General features: G+C 43.6%; 1 non-coding gene across 1 annotated transcript; it reads right to left on the reverse strand.

Moving 5' to 3' along the window:
* Positions 1-4,932: 4,932 nt before the first annotated feature.
* LOC115032034 lies at positions 4,933-5,064 on the reverse strand. The gene has a single exon (XR_003837681.1). It is a non-coding gene; the product is annotated as a small nucleolar RNA SNORA17 (small nucleolar RNA).
* Positions 5,065-13,038: the final 7,974 nt, after the last annotated feature.

The following is a 13,038-nucleotide window of genomic DNA, read 5'->3' on the forward strand; positions in this document are numbered from 1 at the left end:
AAAAAGCAAACTAAGCATATTATAAAAGCCAAGTAAATGACCACATAAATCAATCAAAAGAATTAAACCATCTGATCAACTCAATACATATTGAAAAGCCTTGTGAGAAAACTCAGTATGGTCACAATGTAGGCTATTGGAAAGGTCTGAGAGCTTCCAGAGATTGATCAAGAATATTCACAAAAAGTTCAAAAGCCAAGCTCAACAGAGAAGTGGGGAAGTTTTCATTTGACATAAAGACCATGAGCAACGCTCCTGTCATACATACCAAATGGTGTTCTGGGTATTCTAACTAACACAACCAGGCAAAATCATCAGAAGATATCAAAATTAGAATGGGACCTGAGGTGGAGCTCAAGTCATAGAGGGCTTGCCTGTGTGCACATGGCGCCAAGATAAAGGCAGAGATGGTGATGAGCTCAGAGACAGACATGATAGAGGCCAAAAGATGGACATGGTGAGAGAGAAGGATAGTCATGGTCTATGGAGATCTATACAGATAAGTTACAATACTGTAGAGATTATCAAAATTGAGAGAAATGTCCAACATTCAAAGACACCTGTCATCAACATCAGCAACAATGAGAAAATATATTAAGAAAGAAATATCATTTCCTTTAACAACAAACTTTAAGCATCAGGATTTGGAAAACAAACATTCCTGAGCCCTCACAAGCAAAAGGAAGCATATTTGAAAAGAAATTAAAACTCAAAACGGATACAAATACTATGTTCGCCAAAGAATTTAGCTTTATAAAGGTGTCCATTTGAAAATGGCTCTTTAGATATAATTCAATTCTTATAAAAATTTCTAACAGTTTTTGGTTGCTTGTTTTGATTTGGGAGAACTTGGGCCAATTTTAAAATCTGTATGCAAAAGCAGAGACCCAAGACGATCTAAGACATCTTAACAAAGGAATCAAATGGAAAGATGTGCTCTTCAGTGTACTGAGACGTGTTATAAAGCCATAGCAATTGAGTCCATGGTTTTAAGGCATTAGCAAATAGGCCAATAGATAAACCAGAGTTCAAAAAAACTGCCACACGTTCCTCAATGGAGGAAAGATAGGCTATCACATAACTAGGGTTAGGCTTTTCATTCGCAAGTGCTAAGAAAAACTGAATTTTAATTTCAATTCTCACAGACTGCAATTCTAGTGTTTTAGGAGAATAGCTTTACTTTCTAAATTTTGGGCAGGAAATGATTTTTTAAAAAACAAATACAGTGGAACATTACTAATTATTGATGGATTAAATCACCTATATTAAAATTAAGAATTTGTGTTCTATTTAAAATCTTAGAAAGAGAACAAAAATAGATCTCAAGATGGGGATATGCATTTTCAGTATATGTAAGTATAGATACTAGACTCCAGACTATAAATGGATTATATGACTCAATAAGAGAGGGACAAATGACTCATCAGACATATGTACAGCAGACACAAACAGATGACAGTAAAAACCGGTACAGGAACTCATGTACTGAAAATTGGCCTCAGCAGGAATGAAAGTTTAGACCTTTCGTTTTTTAAAATTTTCTCCATATGAACGCCTGTGTTCCTGAAGGCCAGAAGAGGGCACCAGATCCCCTGGAGCTGGCGTTAAGCATTTGCAAGCCACCTAATAGGCTTGTTGGGCACTGAAATCAGGTCCTCTGCAAGAAGAATGCATGCTCTTAACTGCTGAACCATTTCTCTCCGGTTTTCTTTACATTAAAACCTTAAAATGTAGTTTCAAACTCAACAGACTTGGGGGAAAATGGCTTTGTAAAACTAGATGTAGGCAAGGCAACATAGAAGCAGAATCTAGTGCCTTGAGATATGAAGAAACAGTCAGTGGTGCCCTTATGTCACAGAAATATTTAGGTTTGCACACCAGAAAATAGAAAGAAAAAGGTACATAGTAGCATTGTGTGGGAGAAAATGCTCATATGCAACAAAGTAGCAGACTGTGGCTTACTTCTGCAATGAGCTATTAAGCAAAGATTCAAACGGATGAACCAGGATGAACCAGTGTTACACACATCACCCTGGATACTCCTCAGAGTGATAAAGATGAGTGAAAAGTTCAAGTCTGTGTGCACATACAGTGCTAACAAAGAAGACAATGGATTGCTCAGGAAATGCACTGGGCTGTTCCAGTCATAAAGATAGACAAGCGGATGACAGTGAGACAAAGTGTCCACGAGGAACCCTGCATGCTTAAGCCTGATGTGGGTTAGGCTTTTAAGGAGCTGGGAGTTGCCCTGTCTTATAGCTCCGTATTTAGCACATGTAAGTCAGCACTGTGATGATACCCAAGAGAAACAATTTAAGAGAGGGAAAGATTTGTTTTTTCTCTTTTGGCTCATGGGTTTAAAAGTTTCAGATTGTGGTGAGAAAGGAAAGAGAGAGTGATGTTGCTTGTGTGAGAGTGGGCAAGAAGCACACACAGAGAGAAGCAGGGGTGAGGGACATGGTTTATTCCACCAGAGCATGGCTCCATGAAACCACTCTAACTTCTGCTTTGCCACCTCCTGGCAGTGATGTCATCAAGTAGCTTGTCTATTGGTTGTCAGAGTCCCCATGATTTAATCACCCTCCGTGATTGGACGTTCCAACCTTCAATCTACCAGCTGGGACTAAACTTTCAGCACAGGAACTCTTTGGAGAGGCGTGTGATATGCAAACTCTGACAGGACCATTATGAACATCCTGTCTATTACAGTTCTTTAGATTGTGTATGGACTCTTTTATGAATGGGAAATATTTTACAGCAAAACTATAAGTTAGTTACAATTCTGTAAATAATTGGACATTTTCTTTGATTACTTGTAAATGTTTGACAAAACAGTGTAATAAATTAAAAATCACATTCCTAAGCTAAAATAGCATTAACATTAGAAAATGTTTTAATTTTTATAGTATTTATGGAATGCTTGGAGAATACCTAGATATTCATAGTTTTCAAGCAGGGTATAAACCACTTTCCCTTCTATTATATACAATTATTTGAAATGTAATCCTTTAATATTTTTTATGCTGATATTTACTTTGGCAGGCTATCATAAGTTGAGACAACCCCCCCTCTCTCCCTCTCTCTCTCTCTCTCTCTCTCTCTCTCTCTCTCTCTCTCTCTCTTTCTCTCTCTCTCTGGATTGAGGGGGAGCTGGCCTCATCCCTTCCCTGGCCAGCTCTGTACATCTGGCCCTGGTGGCATGAGTGGGAGGATGGACTGAGGGCATGAGAGTAGGAGAGCTGGGCGACACACACACACACACACACACACACACACACCCTGACCCTTGCACATACCCACTTGCAGGCTGCAGCCCTCCAGTGCCTGTGCAACACAGTAGAGCTGGCCCTGGTAACAAGGAAGCTAGAGAACTGAGGGTGTGAGAGCAGGAGAACTGGCTGGCTCCTTGCCAGCTATAGAAGTAGGGTGAGCTAGCCCCTCCCCATACTGGCGCAGGAGAGCTGGCCTGGTTGGCATAAGCTGGGCTGACCAACTCAGCTGCAACTCAGGCCCAATCCAGGGCTTTGCGTTGGCTTGCCCCAACATATTCTCCAGTTATGATCTGCTGGAATGTGAACCAGTCCAATGGCTCACTGCTATGAACATTTGTAAGTGAAGCTGTTGGGCAACTTCCACACACTGCAACTTCCATGGAGAGATTATTTTTATTTATTTTATTTTAATTTTTTGTTTTCTTTTGGGGGAGATTGCAAGGGTAAAGGGTAGATATGTGGGGGGACAGGAAGATAAGTAGGATTAGAGTGTATGTTGTAAAACTCACAAAGAATTTTTAAAAAAAAAATCTTGCTCTTTAGCCCAGACTGGCCTTGAACTCATGGCAAACCTCCTGCCTCAACCTTCCAAGTGCTTTGACACGAGCAGGTGCTACCTTGCCTAGTAAGATCTTTATTTTTATTTTGCTTCGTGGTGAGTTTCATGTCATGTACCCCAGTCCCAATCATCTCCTCCTCCCCCCCCCACACCCTAATTCTTGCAACCTCCTCCTCAACGAGAAAAAAATTCTCACTGTGGGAACTGTAGTGTGTCGCAGTGTGTCCACACTAGACCCTTTTGTTCACACGTCTTTCCTTGAAAATATTCTTTCTAATGACTTGTGGGTCTGGTATGAAGCCTCTAACTTCTGCTATTCTACCAATACAAGAACCTAACGTAGACTCCTTTTGGATATCCTATTGTTGACCCGTGTCATGGAGATCTTGTAGTTTTGGATTTGGGGGCCCAGTCCCTTCATGCACTCCAGCAGTTTGTTGATGGGATGAGCCAATTCAAAGGCCTAGATCTGGGCTTGAAAGGTACCTGAGCTGGTTAACCCACTGGCTCTCTCACTCTTAATCCTTTGGGGGAGGCTCTGCAACCTGCTGCAGTAGGTGAGCATCAGGTTCAGCTTTCCTGCCCTCATGACCCCATAGGGGCTAACTCTCCCTCACCTATGCCACCACACAGCAGACATGAGGCAGGGCAGACTCTCCCAACTCATGCCCTTGGGGCCGACTCACCCGAAACCCCCACGTCCAAGGTCAAGTCTTCTGTGCTTCCCAGGTGAGGGGCAGGGCCTCTCTCTCCAGGGCTGCAGCAGGTAAGGGACAGGATCTCCTGCCTGCTGTGGGCTGCAAGGGGTGGTAGAGATCCATCTCTTTCTCGCCCGTGTCACTGTAAGGCAGACAAGTTGCAGGCCAGCTTTCCAGATCATTTACCTCCAGGGACAGCTCTCCCACTATGCCCAGACGAGGGGTAGAGCCAGTTCTGTACAGCCCACAGACATCAGCATGTCCCCAGGCAGGGTTCCTCTAGTACCTGGCTTGTTCCCTATCCTGGGAGCTTACCCAAGTCTGTCTGGCACTAGAGTGGGGGCTGTCTCAGGCTAGCTCTCTGTCTGGGTCCTCTGGCACTGGACTTGAGGTCATTTCAGGGCATGTTAGGCTACTAATCATTCAGACATTCACAGGCCAGAACACTGAGTGTAGCTGTAGCCTCTCTCCTCTCTGCCACCTACTGTCAGGCATGTGACACAGCAGCCACACCTACAATGCCTCTAGGAGCAGGTGGGTATTTATTTTTTAAATAAAATGATAATTTTAATAAAATAATAAAGACATTTTTTCTTATGATAGAAATTTACTATGTATCCCTTGAAGTCACAATCTGCCAGGAGCCTGGGCCTCAGCCATGACCTTGTTAGAAAATTTCTAGCTTACATAAATAGCCCTGAGATAACATCTGTGGTCATGACAGGAAGAATATTTGTGGGTAGAGAGGACATTGGGACCATTGGTTCTAAGAACTGAAGATTGCCACCTGACCTTTGGAGAGCTTCCGGGCTCCCCGCCCCCCCGACTCCCTTGAAGCCTCCTCTTTCTTATATCGTCATCCCAAAATAAAGTTTTTCAGAGCTTGATCAGTCAAATTGTTTTGCTCTCATTCTTCATGTTTCTTGTCCCCCCTCCTCCCCGCCCCCACTCTCTCTCCTCTGCCCTAGGTCCCCACTGATTATCCCTGAAGGGGCAACAATCCTCCTACCTAACTTCCTGAAAGTTGGGATTACGTGTGACCGTTACCCTACTCCACTATTCAGAAACTTTCCTACTAAGCTATCTGAACATTTGTAGCCCATTGGTCAGAGCAGGGCTAAGCAGCAACCCTCAGACTGAAGATGCTTAAGACCAATAAGAGCTGCTATCATTCCATGTGGCCTCCAGGTTTCCAATCGTCCTAAAATATCAATCTTTTGAAGCACACTCCACACACGTCCTGCCACAAGTAATTAATTCACCTGCCACAATTTTGTACTCGACCCCAATTAAGAGATCTCTCGAGAGCTATATCTCTAGTCTGTACTATACAGATCTGGACATGGTGCCATTGACCCATACAGAAGGGTTCCATAAGGAAGAACCAGCCTTCACATTCATGCCAGCTATTGGAATGAGGATGCACTTGAAATGGGGGTTGTGGGGCAGATCCCGGAGCGCATACGCGTGAGTGGGGTGGCTTCTTACTGTTACGCCACCACCACTTTCTCAGAGAGCATTTAGGAGGTAGTGGTTTTTGTTTCCCATGTAGGGAATAATTATGCTATTCCTATTCTTAGTGGTACAGAGACTTGACAGTCTGGCTCTGCCCCAGCCATCTGATCCTTGGTTTAAATGGCTGTCATCACTGACAGAGGGAACCTTCTTTGGATATGAAATGACTCATTGCTAAGCCTTACCAAATGGTTGTTACATCTATCCACCCCAGCACACACACACACACACACACACACACACACACACACACACACACACGTTAGCCTACCATTTTGTTTTTAATCCTATAGACAACTGAGTGACTTCGGGATTGTTTGCTGGAGAGCTTAGTGGTCCCTCCTTGGCACTCTATGGAACTTTGCATCCCACGCCCCTGAAAGGTGCAAGTTCATTCTTACAATATCCATCCCTTTCCCCTACCTACTTGCAATATTTAAAATGTACTTTTTTTTTTTTTTTGTATTCCTGTTACTGCTTTAAAGAACTGTTGGGTGACTTTGAGAAGAAGGGGTGAGAGCAGAAGTAGGAACTGGAATGGGAGGAGACTTGAACTAGTGACCTGGCCAGGTCGGGCTTGGTAAGTTCAAGCCTGGTATCAGAGTATGTGCCTCAGCTCTCAATACACCCCATCATGAGAGCTCCTCTTCCTCTCTCGTGTTACTGACACAGCCATTTGATATGTCTACTGTAAATTCTGACAGATCAAGGTGCTCTCTGTGGCTCTGCAGTTGCTTTGGTGTTTGTGTGGTTTTGAGACAAGGTCTTGCTACGTAGCCCACCTTGGCTTTACATTCCAGAGCCTTCTGTCCCTTCCCCCCAAACGCTAGGAGTACAGGCCTGTGCCGCAGACCCCGACTCTCTATTGAGATCTAAGCACAAGCGTGTTGTTTTTGCTTGTAAAATGGTCTTTATTGCCCCATAAAACATTTGAGGTGAATGCTTTTAGTTAATTGGATTTAAAAAAAATCTCCCCATGTTTAATTTGGCTTACAACAAGGGAAGACTTCTCCAGTTTTTTCTTGGATTCGTCAGGCAAACATGGGAAGTTAATTTTAATATTCTCAAGTATCCCCAGATTGAGTTTTCTCTAGTGCTTGTGTGTGTGCATGCATGCGTGCACGTGCATATGAGGGTATGTGTGCAGGTGTGTGCACATGAGGGTATAGGTCAAAGGTCAGTCTCAGGAGTCCTTGCTCAGGCACTATCCTGGCTTGCAGCCCTGTGATTAGATGGTGCTTATCAGCCAGTGGGCTCAAGGTCTGCCTGTCTTCACCTCCACCGTCTTGTTGCCCGATTTTTGTTTTTTTGTTTTTGTTTTTGTTTTTTACCTGAGTTTAGAAAACAAACTCAGGTCCTAATATTTGCCAGGCTCTGGTTTAATTTTCATACCCTGAAGCCATCCGCAAACAACTTTGTGTGGATTGGTATCTTCAAAAGAAGCCCCAGGTCTTGTCTGGTTTGGTTTCAGTGGCTGAGAAGTTCTCATCTCTCATTCCCACCTGCTGATACCATTTAGCAGAAAGATCTAAGTGTGTTATTAATAATGGGTCGGAAATGAGCGTGTTTACATAATTTTTAATAAATGCAATCTGCTCGTTTTCTTTTCATTAATGCATTTGCCGTTCTTAGTAGCTTTTAATTTCTCTTGCCTTTTAGGAAAGCCTGCACGCTGGATGGTTTTCCTTCTTAAATGGCACTTTGGCATTCAAAAACACCAGTAAGCTCTGGGAAACTACTCCCACAAGAGACGGCTGGAAAAAAAAAAAAGCTTTTCCAGTAAAGTGAATCGGTGTTTTTTAAGATGCTAATAACTGTGCTGATTTGGGCCCTCTTTGGGTTGCTGTTAAAATTAATTGAAAAACAACAACAAAACACTCCTACATTTCACACAGAAACCAAACAGTGTCAGGAAATGGAGAGCAAGCGGAACAGATCCCGTAGTAATTAATGCCACCCTTTGGGTGGCATTGAAGACTAGTGGCTTAGCATAAGAAGATATTTTTCCTCATGTTTTTAAATAATTTATGTCAAAAGGAAAGCTAGTTTGGTTGTCATTTGTAGTGTTTTATTTTCTTTTGAGCTACACACATGCCTGCCCTTGCCTAGGTGTTGAGAGAAGCCTGTGAGTACAGTACCTGCAGAGGCCAGAAGAGGGCATCAGATTCCCTGGAGCTGGAGTTAAGGTGGTTGTGAGTTGCCTTGTGTGGGTGCCGGGAACAGAACATAGGCACTCTGTAAGACCTAGAAGCGCTCTTAAGCACGGAGCCATCTGTCCATCCCCATGGCTAGTATAGAAGTAGTTCTCCGCTGGCTACCTTCTGCACAGCTACACTACAGCAGTGCCGGATGCCATCGAGATAACACACGGTTTTAAAAACTACTGTAGAATCAGTGCACACAGAGACTCACCTATGTGGCTTAGGGATGTTCTTTTACTTGATACCTTGGGGAGCTCATTATTCCCCAGTGCATTGTACAGCTTCGCAGAAAGGCTAAATACCATGCCTGAGACCTGTTGCCCTCTGTGTGCATTCCCACCATGCTTTAAACACCCACCAACCTTGGGATCAGTCACATCACCCTTTTGAGACTCCCTGGGCTCTTTCTGACCATTCTTCGGTCTTTTAGGTTAATTTCTCCCTCTTTTGCTAATCTCTAATTTTAAAACTCTCTGTGTGTGCACATGTATGGTGGATATGGACATACACGTGCCAGAATGCATGTGTGGAAAGTCAGAAGAAAACCTATGAAGTCAGTTCTTTGCTTCCATCTTTATGTGAGCTCCTGGGAGCCAGCTCAGGTCATCAGGGTTGCAGGACCAGCCCTCTTTGTTCATTGAGCCTTATCTCAGGACCCTAATTTCTACTTTCTGTTCCTCCTATCCCAGTCTTTAGTCTATGTCTCTCTCAGTTCTGTCCAGGGTTTAAAATACCATCTAAATGTACACGGCTGCTATAAATGGCTGGTCTGATGAGTCCCTGTCATACATCCTGCTGCCTACATGACACCTCTTCTTGGATCTCTTACAGACATCTCACACTCAACACGTATAAACTCAACTCGAGATTTTCTTTCTCAGTCTACTTCAGATGTCTCCCAGATGTCAGCACATGCCCATTGGTGCAGGTCAGAAACATTCTTGTTACCCCCTTGTCCTTCAAACCCCAACTATGCCTCAGTCTCAGAGCCTCCACCCCAAAACGGAGCTCACCATCATGCACTTCACCCCACACCTATGTCCCAGGCTGAAGCCAGAGGCTGTGGGTGACTGAGTCCCTCTTATGTAGTATTTGCATAGAACCTGTCCGAGTTACTCTGAATATCCTAGCTCACCTCTGGATTACTTACAATGTATGCAACGGGCATGATATGCAAACAGTTGTGACCTTAACTTGTTTAGGCAGTATCAAAAAAAAAAAAATACTACAGCAGCCAAGTACAGTGTTGGGGAGTGCGCATGCGTGCTTACTCTTGCTAGAGCTTACTGTAGAGGTCGGAGGACAACTTTAAAAGTCAGATTTCTCAATCTGATGTGAGTTCCAGAGATTAAATTTAAGTCGTCAGGATTTCAGGGAAAGCAGTTTATCCACTGAGCCATCTCATGGCCCCTGGCATTAAAATGCTTTTTTCACTTGCCTACAGTCTTCTAGAGGCTGCCTACTGATGCCTCACATAAGTTCAGACTTCTTCTCCTGGCCTCCTTTCTGACCCTTAAACACACCAACCTAAAACATTTTTACCCATGCTGCCGTACACTTGCAAGCCACACTTACAGTGACCGGAGACCAGTGGATTCAAGTCATTTCCTGGTGCTGTAGACTATGCAGGAAGAGGTAGAAATTTTTCTCAAAATGTATATGGCTTGCAAAGGAAAGGCTTAAAGACAAATACTAAAAATGATAAGATTTGGTAAAAACGGATTTTTTTTCCTTACAATTCACCCTAAGGGCTCCCCTCCGTATCTCTCAAGTTTCAAAATGGAACCTGCCTAAAGCAAATGTCCAAGAAATAGTTTTACGACATCTGAGAGGGGGGAATTCTGGCTTTTCCTTGAGGAACAACCAATTCAACCCACGTGGATCTGTTCTAATATGTATTTGCTGTCTGTTCTAAGTAACCCATTAGCTTTCTTTTCATCGTGAAATCTTGTGTTTATTTAGAAGGAATCACATGGAGGTACTTCTCCTTCGGCCATCAGTTTAGCATCCACAGGGAATATTTTGTTAAATTCCACTTTTGTCCTCAGGGAACTCTTGTCTACAGACACTTCCTCTTTCGGTTCTTGACTGCAGCAGGTTTTTATTCAAGTCTTCAAGGCTTTGTTCTTGTAAGGTCCCCACACAGTTCAGCAAGGTGGTAATTTTATTTATCTTTGTGCTGATTAATCTTACGTCAACTCGGCACATGAGCTAGAGACCTCTGAAAGGAGGGAAACTCAACTGAGAACATGCCTCCATAAGCTCCGATGTAAGGCATTTTCTTTATTAGTGATTGATGGGGAGGGCCCAGCCCATTGTGGATGGTGTGTCTCTAGGCTGGTGGTCCTGGGCTCTATAAGAAAGCAGGCTGAGCAAATCATGGGGAGCAAGCCAGTAAGCAGCATCTCTCCACAGCCTCTGCATCAGCTCCTGCCTCCAGGGTTCTCCCCAGGCCAACCAGTCTAGCTAAGGGTCCCATGACAAATGGGGGCCACCATGGGGCTCACCTCAACCTCTGGCCCCATAGCAGTCGCTCTGTTCCTCCAAGCTGGGTTTTGTTCCGCAATTGTGCAGACTCATCTCATCCTACCCATCTCATCCTACCTTCACAAAATGAAGGGCTCCGCAGCTCACATTTCCCAACCCACATGGATCGCTTTCTTCTGGTGAGAGAACAACTCAGAATAGAACTGGCATAAATAATGTAGAGCCAGGGAAAATGCTCTCTCTCTCTCTCTCTCTCTCTCTCTCTCTCTCTCTCTCTCTCTTTCTCTCTTTCTCTCTTTCTTTTTTTCTCCAGGTATTTATACAAGAAAAATGTTAGAGAGAGATTATCAATGGTCAGTGACCCGATTGATGTTTTAAGACAGGACATACTTTTAACGAACAACTGACAGATGAAGAATTTTGTTGTCATTGTGTGTGTGTGTGTGTGTGTGTGTGTGTGTGTGTGTGTGTGTGTACACCTCTACCATTCTCTACCTTATTTCTTTTAGGTAGGCTCTCTTATTGAACCTGGAGCTGGGGTAATATCCAGTAAATCTCAGCAATCTTCCTGACCCTCACTTCCACAGCACTGGGTGTCAGGGCCAGGCAGCCATTCCTGGCCTTTTGAGTGGGGATTTGAACCTAGGTCCTCATGCTTGAGCAGCAAGCACTCCCACCCACCGAGTCATCCCTCCAGCAGCCCTTGTTATTTTTGTTGCTTCGGCCATACAGGAACACCTCTGAATGCTGCTTTCTGGTGACTCTGGCTAATGTACACATTTTATTGTAAAAATTACAAATCACCATATTTTCAGTCCTCTCATTTCACACTCCTTACAAAATTTGGAAAACCCTCTGAGGGTTGAATTAGAAGACCTCATCCTAGCACAGCTGATTGGTTTCCTTGGTTTTGATGAGTCCCGGTGCCTTTTGGAGGGTCTAGAAAGAATGCTAAATTCTGTTGAATCAGTGTTTTTTTTAATTATAACGCTGAAATTACAGTACAGTTCTTATGGTCATGATGATCTGAAACAGCCTATTATAATAAAAAATATTTTGAGTTGTGAGGTGGTGATCCATCTCCCTATGTTGTAGGCAGCCACTGCTCTGGGGACAATATGCTTGCTCAGCATGCTTTTAAATTAGTGGTCGTCATTGGATAAGTTGTTCACTGAGGTCCAAGGTGGTGGTGCTGAAGGTACCTGTGCCGAGGCTTCTTGCCCTCTATTAATTTAGTTTTCTGAATAAAAATTAATGAACAAAAGTGGTTTTCTATTAAAAAAAAAACCAGGTTAAAACTACTACTAGAGCATGCTAGCCTGTGGGAGACATGCCTTAAACTCTAAAATCTGCGTGGGCCAAGATTCTGCTTACCCTGCATTAATATTCAGGGTGTCGCCGGTCTTCTCTCTTGTCAGTCCCAAGTAAGCATTTAGAATCTGGAACTTTTCTTTTTAAACAGGCGACTGTGTCTGTATAACTCACAGTCCTTCCCCCCGCCCCTCATTTTGTGCTGTGAATATTCTTATATGACACCCAGGCGCCTCCACGTTAGATGCTGAATCATTTTCCCCTTGTCAAGTCGGTTTGCCAAATTGCTTTCTGATCATGACTCATCGTCCACGTGGCGGACTCCCCGCTCCGCATGGATATGGCTATACCTTCCTAACAGTATGTTGCACGCCGACACTGCGAAGATGCACGCTAAACGAGAGCAAATGAACACTAGTGACCACCACGGGTCCACATAGTAGGACATAAATCCCATGGAGGACCACCGTGAATTCTGAATTATAAATGTTTATGGAAGGTATGGTTTGAATGTGAAATGTCCACCCTCCATTGCTTAACCCCCTGGTCCCCAGCTGGTGGCGCTGTTTGGAGAGGCTGTGGAACCTTGGGGACTGTAGCCTAGCTACTGGCAGTTGGTTGTCCTCCTTGGGCTAGGAAAGGGATGTCTGTTCCAGGTTCCAGAGAGAGTGTTCTACTTTCTAGCTAGCCATGAAGTACATGAGCCATAAAACAAGATCTAGAGGTCATAGACCGAGCTACCTCATGCCTTCCTTGCTGTGAGGCACTGTAGCACTTAAACTCTGAGCCAAAATACATCCTTTCTTCCTTAAGTTACTGTGTCAAGTAATGTGTTGCGACAATAAGATAAAGAGCCAATATAGTAATAAGAGGATACTACTGGGAACTATGTCTTTTCTGCCTTGGGCTAATACATAACCTAGAAGCAAAATTCTACATGACTATAAGGTTTGTTTGTTTTTTTTTTTTAAGAAACTTTAGTAATTTGAGTAGAC

Source organism: Mus caroli, chromosome 9, assembly GCF_900094665.2.
Source record: "Mus caroli chromosome 9, CAROLI_EIJ_v1.1, whole genome shotgun sequence".
NCBI lineage: Eukaryota > Metazoa > Chordata > Mammalia > Rodentia > Muridae > Mus > Mus caroli.